General features: G+C 36.0%; 1 long non-coding RNA gene across 1 annotated transcript; it reads right to left on the reverse strand.

Annotated features, from left to right (window-relative positions):
* Positions 1-1,573: 1,573 nt before the first annotated feature.
* LOC124153371 lies at positions 1,574-12,799 on the reverse strand. The gene is made up of 2 exons (XR_006863635.1): positions 12,681-12,799; positions 1,574-1,778 (listed from the first exon to the last, which is right to left on the reverse strand). It is a non-coding gene; the product is annotated as an uncharacterized LOC124153371 (long non-coding RNA).
* Positions 12,800-15,730: the final 2,931 nt, after the last annotated feature.

Below are 15,730 nucleotides of genomic sequence, written 5' to 3' on the forward strand. Positions count from 1 at the left end.
AATTGGAACCAGTTTTATATTTATTTTTCGTTACGGAAATGTTATTGTTTGCTTTGAGTGCACAGGTGGGTTTTGAGGGATTCGCTTCATCACATTTTCGATAATGCACAACTCATTCATTTAAATAATGAAGTTTAAAAGTTCTGATAACTAGTGAGTTGTAATTTGTATAAAAATTGGATGTAGACCAAATGAAATGCGTATTTCATTTTCAAAATTGTAAATTAAAGGGACCATTAGCAATTTTGAAGGATTTGGTACTTTCCCGGCGAATCTTGCCGAATCCCGGCGAATTGGCCCCGATGAAGATGACAAAGACGGCTATCGAAACGTTGGCAGCAATTTCCATCCTGTCCCGGCTGATTTCCCGAGAAGAGTTTATTAGCAATTAACAATTTATGATGCCTGCAAATCTAAGTGTGGGAAATTAGTTTTGCTAAGGAACATAAGGTTTGTATTACATCGAATTCTCATACATTACTCTTAATCGATCGCGTATCTGTTATAGAATATGTTCCCGCAGCGGATTCAAGAAATTCTTGAAGAGTATCCCTTCGCAATTGGAAGTAAATAGGAACAAATAAGTATCAGGCAACAAAGCAGTGACAGTGGTTGGCAGAGTAACATGCCATACGAGAAATGAGGGCAAGAGAGTTTTTTATACTGCAGCTGCATTCGGCGAAACGGAATTCCTGGGGTTTATCGAGGATGTGGAGCCTCTCGAGATATTTCGCGAACAAAATGGTGGTGAATTGGATGCATGCAAATTCAGTGTTCTATTTCGAGTCCCTTCGGTAAAATCTGATAGCCTTGACTGTTCACCCTCGTGCTCTTCGCAGCCATCACACCCTATTGACATTGCTTCACAGTTGCAAAGGATTTCGTAACCCTTTGATAGAACATTCCGTCAATCCCGTCAGCGTGGAAGAGCTTTTAGCTTTCATTCATACCTGGAACTAAGTAAGTCGTAGGCAAGACAAAGAAGCAACCCATTCCTCAGTTGCACCCTCACAACAACCCTTTCCTTCGCTTCATTCCAGCGTTCAGCGTGGGAGGCACTCTGATTGTGTTACGCAGCTTCGTCATCGTAGCGCAATTCACGCTAGCTTAATGGCATAGTCAGAAAATCCCTCAACATTCACCCATTCAAATCAAAGTTCCGACGAATCAAATTTCATGGGAAGTAGAGGCTTTTTCAAAGAACGAAGAATGAGATTTATCATAGAAATTCATTGCATTCCTTTGCTCACAGTGTTTATTTCATTATGAAAAGATGGGAGCCTCAGTAAAGGCAAATTATCATAGGGAATTCGTAGATCCAAGCGATGTCAACTTATTAGCCCTTACTGTTTTTGAATAGTCTACGTCATTTATTTTTTACTTTAGTACTTGAGAGCTGGCACTAAAGTTTTTTTTTTTTTTTTTGCGATTTTTCAATTTTATTCTTAAGATAAGATTTTTCTCTGTATTAGAAATAAATTATCATGGAAATTTTGGGGAAATTAATTTTTTAACCACGAATCCAGAGAATAGAGAAAAATAGGGTGTTAACAACAGCTATTTAGTCGGTTGAAAATTTTTAATAGATTTTATTTACCGATTATTGGCAGACTTATTGAAATTTAGACATGACAAAAAATGGAATATCGAAAGTGGAGCAATTGGTCATCTCAGCTAATGAATCGTTGTGGGTTGTCGTCGTAAGGTAATACATTCGGGTATCATTGTGAGGAAGAATATCAGTACAGATGAAGGTTCAGCAAAGCAGTGAAACGTGCCTAAAAAATTAAAATGGTTGCTTGTATGAAATAGACATTGACTTAAGGTAAATAAATCTACGTTTAAGGGATGAAATTATTTGTTTTCTCATAGGCCTAGCCTAAAAATTACATATTGTTATTGTAGAAGTAATAAGTGTTGGCTAAGCGGGCGCCGTTTGAAAATACAGTCAAGCCTTTGTTTCAATGTAGAGGAACTAGAAATTCAGCAAACTTAAGTGTCCAATTTTACAGCCCTGCAGAAGTTCGATTTGGCAAATTATAATTTTTTACTGTGATTCGTGTTGTCAAGTTCATTCAGTGTTAGTTTATGTGTCCACCTTTCACATTTAGATTTCTTCACTCCTTCCCAACCTCTCAATTTTCCCTCTATTCCATAGTAAAATTGTACCCTTATTTAGCCATGCCGACACTTTTAACGGCCGCGATATAAATATACCTAAAATTAATAAATCTGCAAAAAACTAAAAACATTTCAAAACAAATACCTCCTCTCAGCCTTCCAAAAATAACTCGCATTTCTGATATCCTTTCCACCCATTCACATTCCACAGTAAACCAATTTATAACCTAACTAGTTGGTTATTTCCTTTCTAGGCTAAGGGAAACAAATTTGCCGTGACATTATTATTATAGACATTAAGAACTGTGGCACTACAGTTCCTTTTACATGCATGCTTCCTCATCAAGCTAACCTTCTATTCGTCTTTCCTATGACCATCCACTTCCTCTAGTTTTAATAATTTTATTTGTTCAATATTTTTATCATTTTTGTAATATAACAAAAAAGGAAATAAATTTTAAAAATGATAACATGATAAAATATGCTCATTGCAACAAAAAAGAAAAATAGCAAATAATGATCAAGAAAATAGACTAGTGAGGAAAAACTGATGAATAATATAATATGTGCAATTGTTATATAAAATTCTCCAGTTTAATTTTTCAACGTTAAATTTTTGACCTTTTGCTAATGCAAACAACACACAAAACACAGAAAAATGCCCAAAAAATAAAAGCGTTTTCCGCTGGTGGTGGTAGTGGTTAACATTGGTTTGCTGGGGCAGTATATGTGTAATCCTGCGGCGCAACGAGTAGTGGGAAGAATTACTATCTGCACTTCATCCATCTGAGAAAGCAATTCCGGCGAAACTGTTATCTGCAAAGATAGGCTAAAAAAGGGCATATCTCGTAAAGATCTCCGCTGAATCTTCAGCAAACCGTAAAAGCCTCCATTATGAATGAGAAACCTCCTGGTAGAATCAACCTTCGTTTTTTTCTCATTGGAAATTATTTTTAGTGCTGATCACATCATTCCATCAAAGGAAAATTTTGCGTCTATGTCAGGTGACTCGTGCAAGAGTGTGAAGACTTTTTTTGCATTCTGTTGAAATTATTTTTCATTGGAATATATGTTGTCATTTTACGATCTATAGAATGGTTTATTATCTGCTTTTTCAGCTTTATCATAATATTTTTATATGGACTTTCAGTTGCTCTGTAATCGGAAAAATAAGGAAAAGGGAACAATAGCACTGTCTCAAATACTTTTTTTCCGAAATTATCAATTTCGCTCACTTCAAAAAGAAAATATGAGTCGTTACTCTCCAGCTAATACCCCCGTAATAGGATGTGGAAAAATCATTCATGAATATTGAATTATTTGGAAGAAGCATATATTTGATATGAAATATTTAAGTAAAATAAATACCGCATTACGTTCACGAATACCTGTAATGTAGGCTCATACATAATTGGCTTGCCTCACAATGTTTAAAAAAGTTTTAGTTAGAGCTGCAATATGTTTCACGGTAAAACATGGACTGATTCGTCCCGGTTATGTAGTTTTTTCACTGGATTTTTATTTATTCGTTGCGTAAAACTAATTGTGGTTGTTTTGGAATAATTTGGTATATTTGTAATTGTTTTGAACTACTCATAACCAATTTAGCGCAAAGTGACAATGCCGTAGAGATTTCCCTAGAACGTGAGAAGGGTACATATTTTCACGGAAACGGGCAAGTGGGAAATGGGGACAGAATTAACATCGATCGACCGTCCAGTGGCGTCCTCTTATAAGTGGTAGGCGGACCCGGGCACAACAAAAATCGCCTTAATTAAGATGAGGAATGAGGCCTTTTTATGGAGAGGGGCGAGAACGGACTGGGTAAAGGTCGAGGTGTGTTCCCATCTTCATTTTTCGTTACGGGGCGCTCTAAGTAGGGCGACCGTTCGGTACGGTGGAAAAAGGAGCCCAAGGAAACATGCAATCGCGTAAAGGAGAGCAAACGGTGGATGTTACGACTCAAACCGAGTGAAGGTTAACGATAATTTTGGAAAAGGTAAATTTAAAACGTGGTTTTGAACGATTATCTGCGGTTAGGGCATAACTTTGTTAAAATCCTTAATTTTGAAGGCACAGTCGTAGAATTTCTCCACCTCTGTTTTCCTTCGTATAATCTTTTATATTATTTCTACTGTGTAGATACCTTTTTCTCAACTAATACGCAACCAAACTCTACAAATGAGGTACCCAAATGCACAGAATTTATCAGAGAATATGCGAAAGCATATCTTACTTCCTAAATATTGCTATCGTTTCCTAAAATTGGTTTTTAAATAATAAAAAAAAACAAAAAAAACGGTAAATATTCCTGACGTTAACGGCACACATACTGATACATTTGTTCATTTGCAACAATATCTCGCATTCTTAAAATAACTTTTATAAAAATGCGGCTGATTCCACATTCAAGTCTCCTGTTGATACGTAAATATGAGTCATCATGCGCGTTTAACAGAGGATAGTGTAATTACTTCCAATGTTGTGTTTAAATAGGTCCTCTGACCTCAATTTGTACATGAACATTCCAATTAAATTTGTACAGAAGACACTGCCTTTTTTTCTACATTTTAAAATTAGAAACGCGCCTATCACTCTGTGGACCTGCATTGAAGAGAGTAGGGGAAGCCCGCTGGGAGCGGGCGCATCACGCTCGTAAGGCAAACTACAATTTACTTTGCTGGTTAAAAAAAATCACTCCTGCTGTAGCTCAATCTAGGAAAACCGCACGTATTGTTTAATATATAACTTATGCAAATCAAGTTCGAAAGTTAAGTGAACTTTGAAACTTGAAACTTTGTTTGAAACTTGCTTTTATAGTGAACTTCACCATAAATTTTAAATTAATGGATTGATAATGAACAGAGTAGAATACCATCAAAGAGTTTAAAGTACGACATTATTATGGGAGTCTATAAAGAAGAAAGAATTCGCTGTATAGTTTTAAATTAGAAATTCGTTATACAATTCTTAGTACAGAAGAAAAACTGGTGTTTAATAAATCGAGGACGAGAAAAAAGATCAAGTATCTCCAGATAATCGAAGCCTGCTTTCACATGGTTAAAATATCAAGGACTAGGTTTGACGATCTTTCATATTTTTCGTGGATTTTTTTTATGAGAAATAAAGAGAACTTGAGAGCAAGTAGGTGGAAATGTAGAAGATTGAAGACATTCACGGTCTGAAGTTCGAGCATTTTCCCATCAACAACCGAAGTGAAGTAGTTGGCCCATGAACGATTCGTAATTTCTTTACACCTCATTGATCTGCGTTTAAAATTGATTGCCTGTTTGGGCTCTTTTATTTTTTCATCCACTCCTACTTAAAACGCCTTTTTTTATCCCTTCATTTCATGGAGTGCAAATAAAATGAAGAAATTACGTTTTATATTGGGCACACCAACCTGTAAATGAAGTGCTAAATGAGAAATTGAATCTTTTTGTTGTTCCGTGGGCCTTAGAAAACTTTTGGTATTAACGAAGTTGAAATTCTCTCTCCTCGTATTTTGACTTGGGAGCGTTAGTAGTAACATGAGAAAGCAATTTACTCCCTTATTGAAGATGTAATGCCTTAAATTGCCGAAGTTAGTTGATGTTCAGCAAATATGAGGAATTTTTTCTTGTTTTCACTATTCGTATAGTATACAAAATTGCTATATCGTCGGGTAAAAAGTTTTTTTCCTTGTTCATGTTTTAATTTAAATTCGATTGAATTCCTTAGTAAGAAAAGTCATCAGGATGTGAAACTATTCTAAAAAAACTTCATGATAAGGAATGAATTCTGCCGTACGGACTCAATAATTGAGCACTTTTTGTAAATATAGAAAGAGTTTTTCCTTTCTTCGCAAATTTATGTAATGGTTAATAACTGAGAATATGACATGAAAAATTCTACCTCATTGTGCAATTTGATCTCAATCCAAGCCTTTATTTGCCGTTCTTCCAAGCCAAAATTACAAGGTGAAAAGAGAAAATAAGGATTCCAAATATTTTTACATAAGCAAAAAACTAGGAATCGCATACGTTTCGTATCGTATAATTACTAGTTGAATGGTTATGAAATTAATTTTGATCGGTTACTAATGAGGATTTGGGTAGAAAAATCAGGATTCTCTTTATTTTTTAAATTAAATCTCTTGGGTAAGGGAAGAAGTATCCTCAATTAGGGTTAATGAAAACTGATCATCACGGGTGAGGAGATGCTTTCTGTGGATTGAGCTAGATTGAAGTGGACCGAGATGTAAGATTTTGAAAAAAATAGCTGCGTATCTTTCATAGCAATATTGTTAATCTTACTGTCGTATCTCCTGCGGTCAGTCACCCCTTTGCTCACAGTACAGAACGAACATTGCGATGGATGAAAGCAATTCCGTTGGCAAAGGGGTAGGAGGGCGTTGCGTGGCTAGGGAGGATGACATAGGAAGCAGATGGAGGGAAAGGTGTTCACTTATGATGAATGAAGCGGGAGGGTTGTGAAGGGGGAGGAAGTAATCGAAGAAAACGATCCCCTGGGTTTCTGAGTGGATGAAAGTGATACACGCACCCTGGACAATTTTCCCATTCGGCCGTTTTTGCCAAATTGGAGACACGGATCAGCGAAACTCTTTGTGCCTTTCACTATCATAGGAAATCGTCTCTCTAGCCAGTTGCTTTTGTTGATTAGCTTGCGTAGAAAGGCCAGCGTGACAAAGAGTTGCCTCGAACGTGTCCTTAACGATTACCTCGTAAATTCTACCAAGGGCATAGAGGATTCTTTGTATCTTTCCGTAGCCTAGAATAAATTTTATAGCTCATGTGTTTCATTTAGTTCTATTTTTTTCTGAGAGTAAGAAATAATTTATAATAGGAATGGCTATGAAAATATAATCAGTTGTATAAGAAATCACAACTACTAAAACAATTTTGTATTATAAGTAGGACGGTATTGTGCTGATATTACATACGAATTTTAGGAAAATTGTATTATTATAGTTGAAAAGCTTTATCACCATTGCAAAGACCTATACATTTTCTAATTGAATAAAATGGAACCTACGTCATTTAGATGGCGTAATCTTTTCGTCCTCTCAGAGAATGTTATCCCATGTCACTATTTGCTTATTTGTATAAAAGGCTGTCTCTTTTTTTTCATCGTTTTCCCTTTGAAAGCTTATGGAAGCGGGATTGATTTTGCCGACATTGTTAGTCCTAAGAACTAAAAAAATAGTTCATCCGTATTTTTTGCGGATTATGCTGCCTAAACCGAGAAAAATGTATGACATGCGAGTATAACTGTTAAGCTTGTTAGAAGTTACACCGTGGCGTTACGCTGAAAGTAACATAGGGTATTGTGACAGTCGGCTATTCTAGCATGATTTCTCAGGGCGGGGCAATGTAAAAATAAGCGGGTGTATAGGACTAACGAAGGGATACTAGATGGGATACCAGGAAACCTCCGTTCTCGAATTTAAATCCTAAAACACACTGATAATTTAACAAGCAAGGTTTATTCATATAAATGTTAGTACATTGGTTAGTAAAGGGGACTTAATGTATTGACAAAAAAATCAACATCAATGAAATACGCGACCATTAAGAAAGCAACAAAAAAACAACTTGTCAAAGAAAATGAAAACTCAATTTTCAGCAATTATAAAACACATAACTTTAAGCTATTATTCTCTTCTGTGCAAATTATTTAGGTATGGCCAACTCTGTAAAGACTCTTTCAAACAAAAAAAATTGGCGCTACAAAAGTTAAGTCTCTCTTCGTGAAAATTAACCACGTGTGCTCTGATGGAAAATGAAAAGGAGGGGATTCGGGGGGTCGTGGAACGGGAATGTCTCCTCCGGTCATGCTTTAGGAGTCGATGATGCAGGCAAGGATGTGGTGGTTGCTCGTGGGCCTGCGGCGGCGGACTCGCTGACACCTTCCACGTTCCGGCATGGGCGGTATGGCAGTGGGCAGCTTGACCTGCCCTCCTTCACGAGTGAACCCAGATATCAGGCTCTCGTGAGAATAAGGATGACCTAGCCATGTGCTGGTGAAAAGACCAGAACGTCTCGTCCTAAGCTTTCGCTCCGGCTTCGACTCAACGGTTGCAACTCTCTGCGGCGTCTATGCTTCGCCTTGACTAGCCTGCTTCTGCTGCTTCTGATCGCTTTTGATCATAATCTTTGCTTCTGATCGTGGTTCTCGGGAAAAGGGGGGGGGGGGGAGGGGAATCCACACATGGTTTACTACCTCAGCACCACCTTTTTGGAATACTTCTCTTCATTTTTTCTTACATCATTTCATCGCGCAATTTGCGCGCGCCTTTCAAATCGCTTCAAAACACAACATTCACTCATGCACATCAAAATTTACATCGCCCCACACAAAAAAATACAAAATATAAATAAATCAACAAGCAAAATAAACGCATGGGAGAAAGGAAACTCATAGTCTCCTTTAAAAAATAAATAAACCTTGCCATAAATTTAAATAATAGCAGAAAAACTAAGCATGCTGGCAAGCGTTGTCGCCACAGTATGGATGTATTCGGTTTTACAGTTTTCGGGCATCAGTTTTGACAGTGTCAGAAAAAAACTATTCGCCCGGTTTTGCAGACCAATGAATGCGTAAATAGTCAGCAGACGATGAATTGCAAGTCATGCGTGCCTCGTGGGTGGTAGTGCTCAGCGAAAATTTTCAAGTACGTTTCAACAAACCGTGAGGCATAAATAGTACAAACCCTGATTTCCCTTTAAATGCATGAAATTCGCTGCTGCCATCATCTTTTGTGAGCCGTGAGGAATGTGGTGACTTACGTAGAACAGCACTTCACACCGGACCGCAGGATCTATTGTTCAAATTCCGGGTAAAGCTCTTTGACACTAAAAAAAATCTCAGAGGTTGACCCAGAGAAAGAGCTATGGTATCTGTGCCCCCGAACTGCCTTGATTGAATGGAACACATGCTCCTGCGGCTTAGTCCAGTTCAAACACACCGTCGGATTGAAGCACTGAGTGAGTACCATGCATCATCGCATCGATGGAGCTTCATCTATTCATTTCGTCCCTCCCGCAAATTCCCCGTAGCAGTCAAACAACTTAGAGTCTCCCGGTACTGTGATGTCGAATAGCATGGATTTAAATCACCAAAAGGTCGAAATTTTTACAAAAGCTAACGTCAATGCTTGATTCTATGCACGACTTTGTTCTTGCAGACATCAATACTTATATAAACTGCCGCAATGAACGTGAAGATTACGTTTTCAAGAGCTAACAAATAATGTGTGCTTTGGAGTAATTAAATGTTCTCTTGTCGTAGAGCAGCATTAATTCAATATGACCCAAAAATTTTACAACATCCGTCTAAGGATAATTTGTTGGCATTGTTACTCAAAATTATTTTCCAAGTAAGGAGAGAAATGGTTTTTGAATAATATATTAGATATATATTACTTTAATATATTAATTTATTTATTAAATTATTTCGTCAAATTCATCGCCAAACCTTCACTAGGAGGGAGTTTACAATGTAGTCCGCGGAAAATTGTCTATCACCCTCAATACTTTCGTGTGGCCTCCTTTGAATCACCAATCCGAAACTTAAATGCTTCAATACATTCTGAGAAGGTACCAAATCTATTGTAACGCTATTTGATTTGGCTCACTGTTTTCATACTTGAATTCATTATTTTAGCTTGGGAAATAATAAAAGTACATTAAATAACATTAGCGAGTACAAACTTATTCATATAGTTCAACAAAAAATATTTCCACCGTGCCATACACGCTATCATAATGTGTCGATTGTCGCTGTTCAGCGGCGTTTTCAATTAATAAACTTGATCATTAATAACTTTATTATTAAAAAATAGTATCCTCAAATTGGGATCTAAATTTATTGTCACAGACCACCCATTTAAATACGTTTACAAAAGTCGCCAATCTTGTCGCTGTCAGACAAAGTGAACCGTATTTCAGAGGGAAATAAGGTATAATTTAGGGTGTCAACCGAAATTTACATAGGTAATACATGATTATGTGATACATGAAATTCATAACTTTCCAATGCTATTCCTCGCAATTACAGGCATTATACTGCAAAAGTTTGGAAAAAAATTGATCGCATTGCACTCATCATTTCCCTGAGGACATTTTCGAAAGCCGATTAAAATGCGATCGAAGTGGCAACAGAAATCAACCTTCTGTTGGATGGAATTGTGCCTCTTGAATTCAGTCCCCTAGGCTCTATGAGAACAGGAAATAAACGACCACTATTCGTGATTTGTGAATGCTTGACTGCTCTTAGTTTTCTCTTACGATTTTGCTCTCAAGAAGAGGAGCCGCAGGTGCGTTTCATCCGTACCAGTAAACTAAGTTCACCACAACAAGCCAGTTTACAGAACAATAATTTTTTATTCTCATCTTTTTGCGTTGTGTGCAGTGTGTTGATCGTGATCGTAAAAACTCAAATACAAAATTAAGAAAATTGGTGATTTTAAGGTAAAGATTTTAAGATTGGCAATTGAAAGATAAAATTCTAGTTTCTTTACAAACTATATAATATTTTGTCCTTTGCTATTATTTATTTTTTTAATTTTTGCGTTGCCAGTGGCAAATTTTATCATTTTGATGATTTTTTGTGTCTTATTACGATTTTTTTATGCGAATTAATAGATTCCTTTGGTTGGACATATTCCAAAAGAAATTCGACGACTCTTTTCCTTCGATGCTATATCCAACATTCGTGCAGCGTGTGAAGCCGCGCACCGCTCAAGATCTGTGCAAGCATGTGTTCCCATTCGCCCCTTGGGAGTAAATCAGTATAAGCGGAGGGAGGGAATTCCTACAGTTATACATTCCTCGCTTTCCGTTCCGGTAACCTGGCTAACACAGTTTTTTTTCGCTTCCGCATCCTTGTTTACCTCTTCTCTCTCACATATCCATCTCTTTCCCTCTCTCTCTCAATAGTGTTTTTTTGCCATGGTTTACCAAAGCTAATATTGCCTTCCTCGGTATCCTTTGTAAACTCATTTGGTCGATGTGCTCATCAAATAAGCCAGTGAATGAAACGAATATGTATCAAATTCCCTGAGCTGTACTGAAGCGACCACTGAGTGGGGATTATATTTCTTGCATCGAATTTTATGTGAAGAACTCGCTTTTGCTCGCTGGGGGGACTCCTCGAAAAAGGCCTGTGGCCTGTTATGGCCATGTGGAAGGTCATAGTCTTTTTGAGACAAAAAGACTATGGAAGGTCATAGTCTTTTTGTCTGCCATTTGTTACTTAAAGGTCGTTTACTTTTCAGTTTGCTAGATTAGATATAAGCAATATTTCCACTTTCAAGTAAATCGAGCGCATGGTACGTAGGTTACAATATGAAAATAAATTTTTATAGAGGATTAACTTTTTTCTGTGGGAATAAAAAAATAACATAAATTTCTACGAGTTTAACAGAGTCTCTAAATTATTCAATTTAAATACAAAAAACTTTGAGAGCATGATCCACTGTAACACGTAATATCATAGCATAACGACTTTACGAAATGCTATGAACCACAGTTAACTTCATTTTAATAAATAAAGCATTAAATTAAGCCAGTAAACACTGCAAAAAGCTAATGTTAGAAATACCAGTTTCTGATCTAACTCATCGGAATTTGGATTCATATGGAGCATTTAATATTTCTGTTACTTTTACCAAAAAAGTAAATAAATGTATTTCGATAAATACTATTAACATGACGCCGCGATAAAACAACTAAGATCAAATGCACAATAAACCCGACGTAGCGTGAGCCGATGAAATATTTCCTCCCAGAAAACTATCGTTCTGACTGAAAATCATAAAATTAGGAGTTCAATTTGGTTTCCACAAAATAAATACAGAAAATCGGAGAAGATATGTGCCTGCATGAGGTATTGAACACGGCTCCCCACCACGCGCGATAAATGACCCTATTGACCTGGCTAATCGTTTGCCGTGACAAATATTAAAAACACGTTTATTAATTATTTTTCTTATTACTCAACTAAATTCTTGAAATATGAAAAAAGTGTGACTGCAGTTTCCCTTCGTAAGCTGGATCAATATCTAGTGCTAATGCGCAAAGTGGAGATCCACAGCATGAATTGGGGCTAGTATGAGGTATTTTATAGAAAGATTATCTATTATGATCGCGAATGATACCACTTCAGGAATTACGCTAATTAAAGTTTTGATGAGTCGGGGTTCACAAAAATCTCCTTACAGCCTTAATATCCAATATTATGCGCAATAAAATCATCTGGTGAGTAGCATATGACAATATTTGATGAAGAAGGCACTATAAATGTCATGATTTTGAAGATTTTCATAACTAATTAACTTACCTACCCACTCAATGAAACATGATTTTCGTAAGACATATAATTTTATAAGAAATACCTGCAATTGCACTTATCTTCCATTGTATTTTATTCAATGCCTTTGATGCACCAGCTCACGGAAAGCGTTTTGCATAAAAAAGGATATTAGCAGAAAAAAAACGAAAAAAAAATAAAATGTTATCGCCATTATAAACAATGGAAATAAAATCATTTTTACCTACATATCTTTTGATGAAGGGTTGTTGAGAAATATTTCATCTGCAATCGTTTATCGGCTGCAAGACAGGAACTACAGTCAACAGCATGAATCATCTTTTAAATATGGCATTATGTACACTTGTTAACTATGGAATTAAAAACAACCACACTTTAGGTTTAGATAACACCGACATTATAGAATGTAATTTATCAATAAAAATAAGTAATCTTTCTCTTCTTTTTCTTTGAATACGCTTTGATGCAAGCAAATTTTTGTTCTTATGGAAATAACTCATGAAGAAATCGACTTTTCAAAAATTACTTTGTAAAATTCCTACCTTGTCTTTATCACCGTTTCATTTTAATTCCTTTATCATCTTTTCCAATTTTGCTCCATTTGTTCGCATAAACAAATATGTTGCTATGATTATTTGTTTGTATCTTCCTTCAAATGATCGCAGTGCTGCCATTGGATTTTGGTGGCCATTTTTGAACTAATTAACATACTGAATTTTTAATGAATAGAAGGATATGTAATGGGAAATTTAGTGTTTTCATAATTTATCCTGGGGTTTCAGACTATTTTAGAGGGGGTCGTCATAAAAATTTTTGCCGTATCTCTGTAACCTCGTTACTCCTCCGTAAATGCTTCTGAGTCACATATTTCCCATCATCTGTTTGACGTTTCGCACTTATGATGCCTCGAACAAGATGACAAAATTGACATCAACTGTATTCCAGATTCCAGGGTGAAATATGTCACCACATGACTGAGCTTATAGAGCTACTCGTCGAAGTGGCTGTGGGGCACATTAAACGCATGTATTGTCACTCGAATGAAGTTGTTTGATTGTAATGAATCAGTGTGTGCGTTCCCTTCCGAGTTAATTAAATGGTTCCGTAAATTGTACAGAAATGTAAAATTGTCTATAACTTGAAACAAATTTCATCACATCACTCTGATGTAGGCTAATAATTGTTTAAATAAATATAACAATGTTTTCATAAAAAATAATTGTTAATATTCTTTTTATTGATTTTTTCCGGAATATAAAGTTCAATTTAAAATAATTATAGCTTATATAGAATTTGATCATTTTTCGGGGCAGAGCAGTTATTTATTCCTCATGTATGTAAAATTGTTTCCCATGGTACAAAAGTGCGATAAAATATAAAAAAAGTATGTAATACAATTGAAAAATGGTACAAAAGTGTCATAAAAATAATGTTAACGAAATCTAGGAAGAGCAAAATTTTATTTTCACTTAAACCTTCCGTAACTGTGTAACTCAGTTACCCCAAATTATGTTAATGTTGCATATTCTTGTATTTTCCAACTCCAACTTTTTTTCATTATTTAGGCGACATATGATTTTTTTTACTTTTAAATTTGTTTTTGAAAACCTGAATCATTATTGATAGGGTAATTGAGTTACCCCGCATAGCTGTTGGCGGGAAGAAAAACAATTAGTTTGTTAAATGAGTGAAGGGAACAAAGTTAGATGCAATATATTTTATTATATTATAACTTCAATAACGCCAATATTCTATATGAAGGCACCTTTTGTACTTGTTTTTTCATTGCATGCTGGTCAATGTGCATTTAAAATAGCATAACATCAAAGATTTCTGCCATTTCGCATAAAATCAGTGTAAAAACCTAAATGTAGCCCAAAATGTATTTATAAGTTATACAAAACAAGATATTATATCATTAAAAGAAGAGCCATGTGTTGATTTACAAGAAAGACTAAAATACAACACATAATTTATGAATATAAATGGGGTACCTATGATGCCCCACACAGTTCGCGTAAGTTTCCCAGGCACTGTCATGGAAAGGGTTAAGAAATTAAAATTTTGAAAACGAAGCATTTTAAAGTGATTTGTCGAAACAAAATTTCGATCGCTCGAACTACTTGGCTTCCAATCTTCCCTACCTACCTACGAGAGCTGACATTAATACATCACTGAACCTTTGTTAAAGTGAAACTCAAACCCTCAGTTGCGTTGAGAAGGGAATCTTGGATTCCGAAACCGATACGCTTCTCCCGTCCAGGTGGCTGTTCCATCGCTCGATTCCGAGCAATTCTCCCTGAGTGTAACCCACGGTGTAGGCGTTGTGCGTGTTTGATTTATTGTGTGCGTGTGTGTGATTTCTTAACTGAATCAGCCTTAGCGAGGCCCTCTCCCAAAACCCTCGCGAAGGATCCTTCATAGTTGAACTAGTGTTTTTGAAGGGTTTCCGGTAGAGAGGCTGGGGTTGGTCACTACTGCGAATCTTTTCGTTCCAGCATACCAACACAAGTGTTTTGTTTTATATCTAAGACGAGGTACCCTCGTTACGGCAATTGGAGTTTTTTTTCATTTCCAAGTTGACTTTGTGGCCGTAGAGCTCAACTTTTTATCTATATCACCCAGGTTTTAGCGTAACAAATCAATGCCTCCTTATTCATACCATTTCTCCTGCCACATGAAGTATGGCCCCGTAAATTTCTCCTCTCACTCACTATTTCTATTTGTAGATACTACTCCCAGATATTTAATTATGCCACATTTCCTATTGGGCAATTATCCACTTTCAAACTTTTTTATTCTCTACCTCTTCACGGCACTTGCATCATTTTGTTTTATTACCATTAATATCAAGTTCTATTCACTATGCTTCATTGCTAAGAATTCATACTATATTCTTACTTTTTTTCTTTTCGGCCTTCAGTGTTACATAATAAAAGAGTATAATAATATTTTATTTCGTCTTAATTGCTTAATTTGAATAAATTTCAACGAACCTAATATAATTGCTTTTCTTCAACCGTGGCCATTCATAATTTCATTAGTCTAAAGATAATGCATCAGAGGAATCATGTAAAAGAAAAACTTCAAAATCAATTGAAACTATTTTATTTTTCCTTAACCCGTACAATTCAATATGGCCTCTTCAACAACATTCCCTTGTTTTTATCTCTTCACCAAGGCGCCAACTCAACACAAAGCACTAGAAAAGCAAAAAGAAAATACAAAAAACATCAAATGAACTTCAGAAAATGAAACATAAATAATGGAAGCCTTC

Source organism: Ischnura elegans, chromosome 1 (assembly GCF_921293095.1).
Source record: "Ischnura elegans chromosome 1, ioIscEleg1.1, whole genome shotgun sequence".
Lineage (NCBI taxonomy): Eukaryota > Metazoa > Arthropoda > Insecta > Odonata > Coenagrionidae > Ischnura > Ischnura elegans.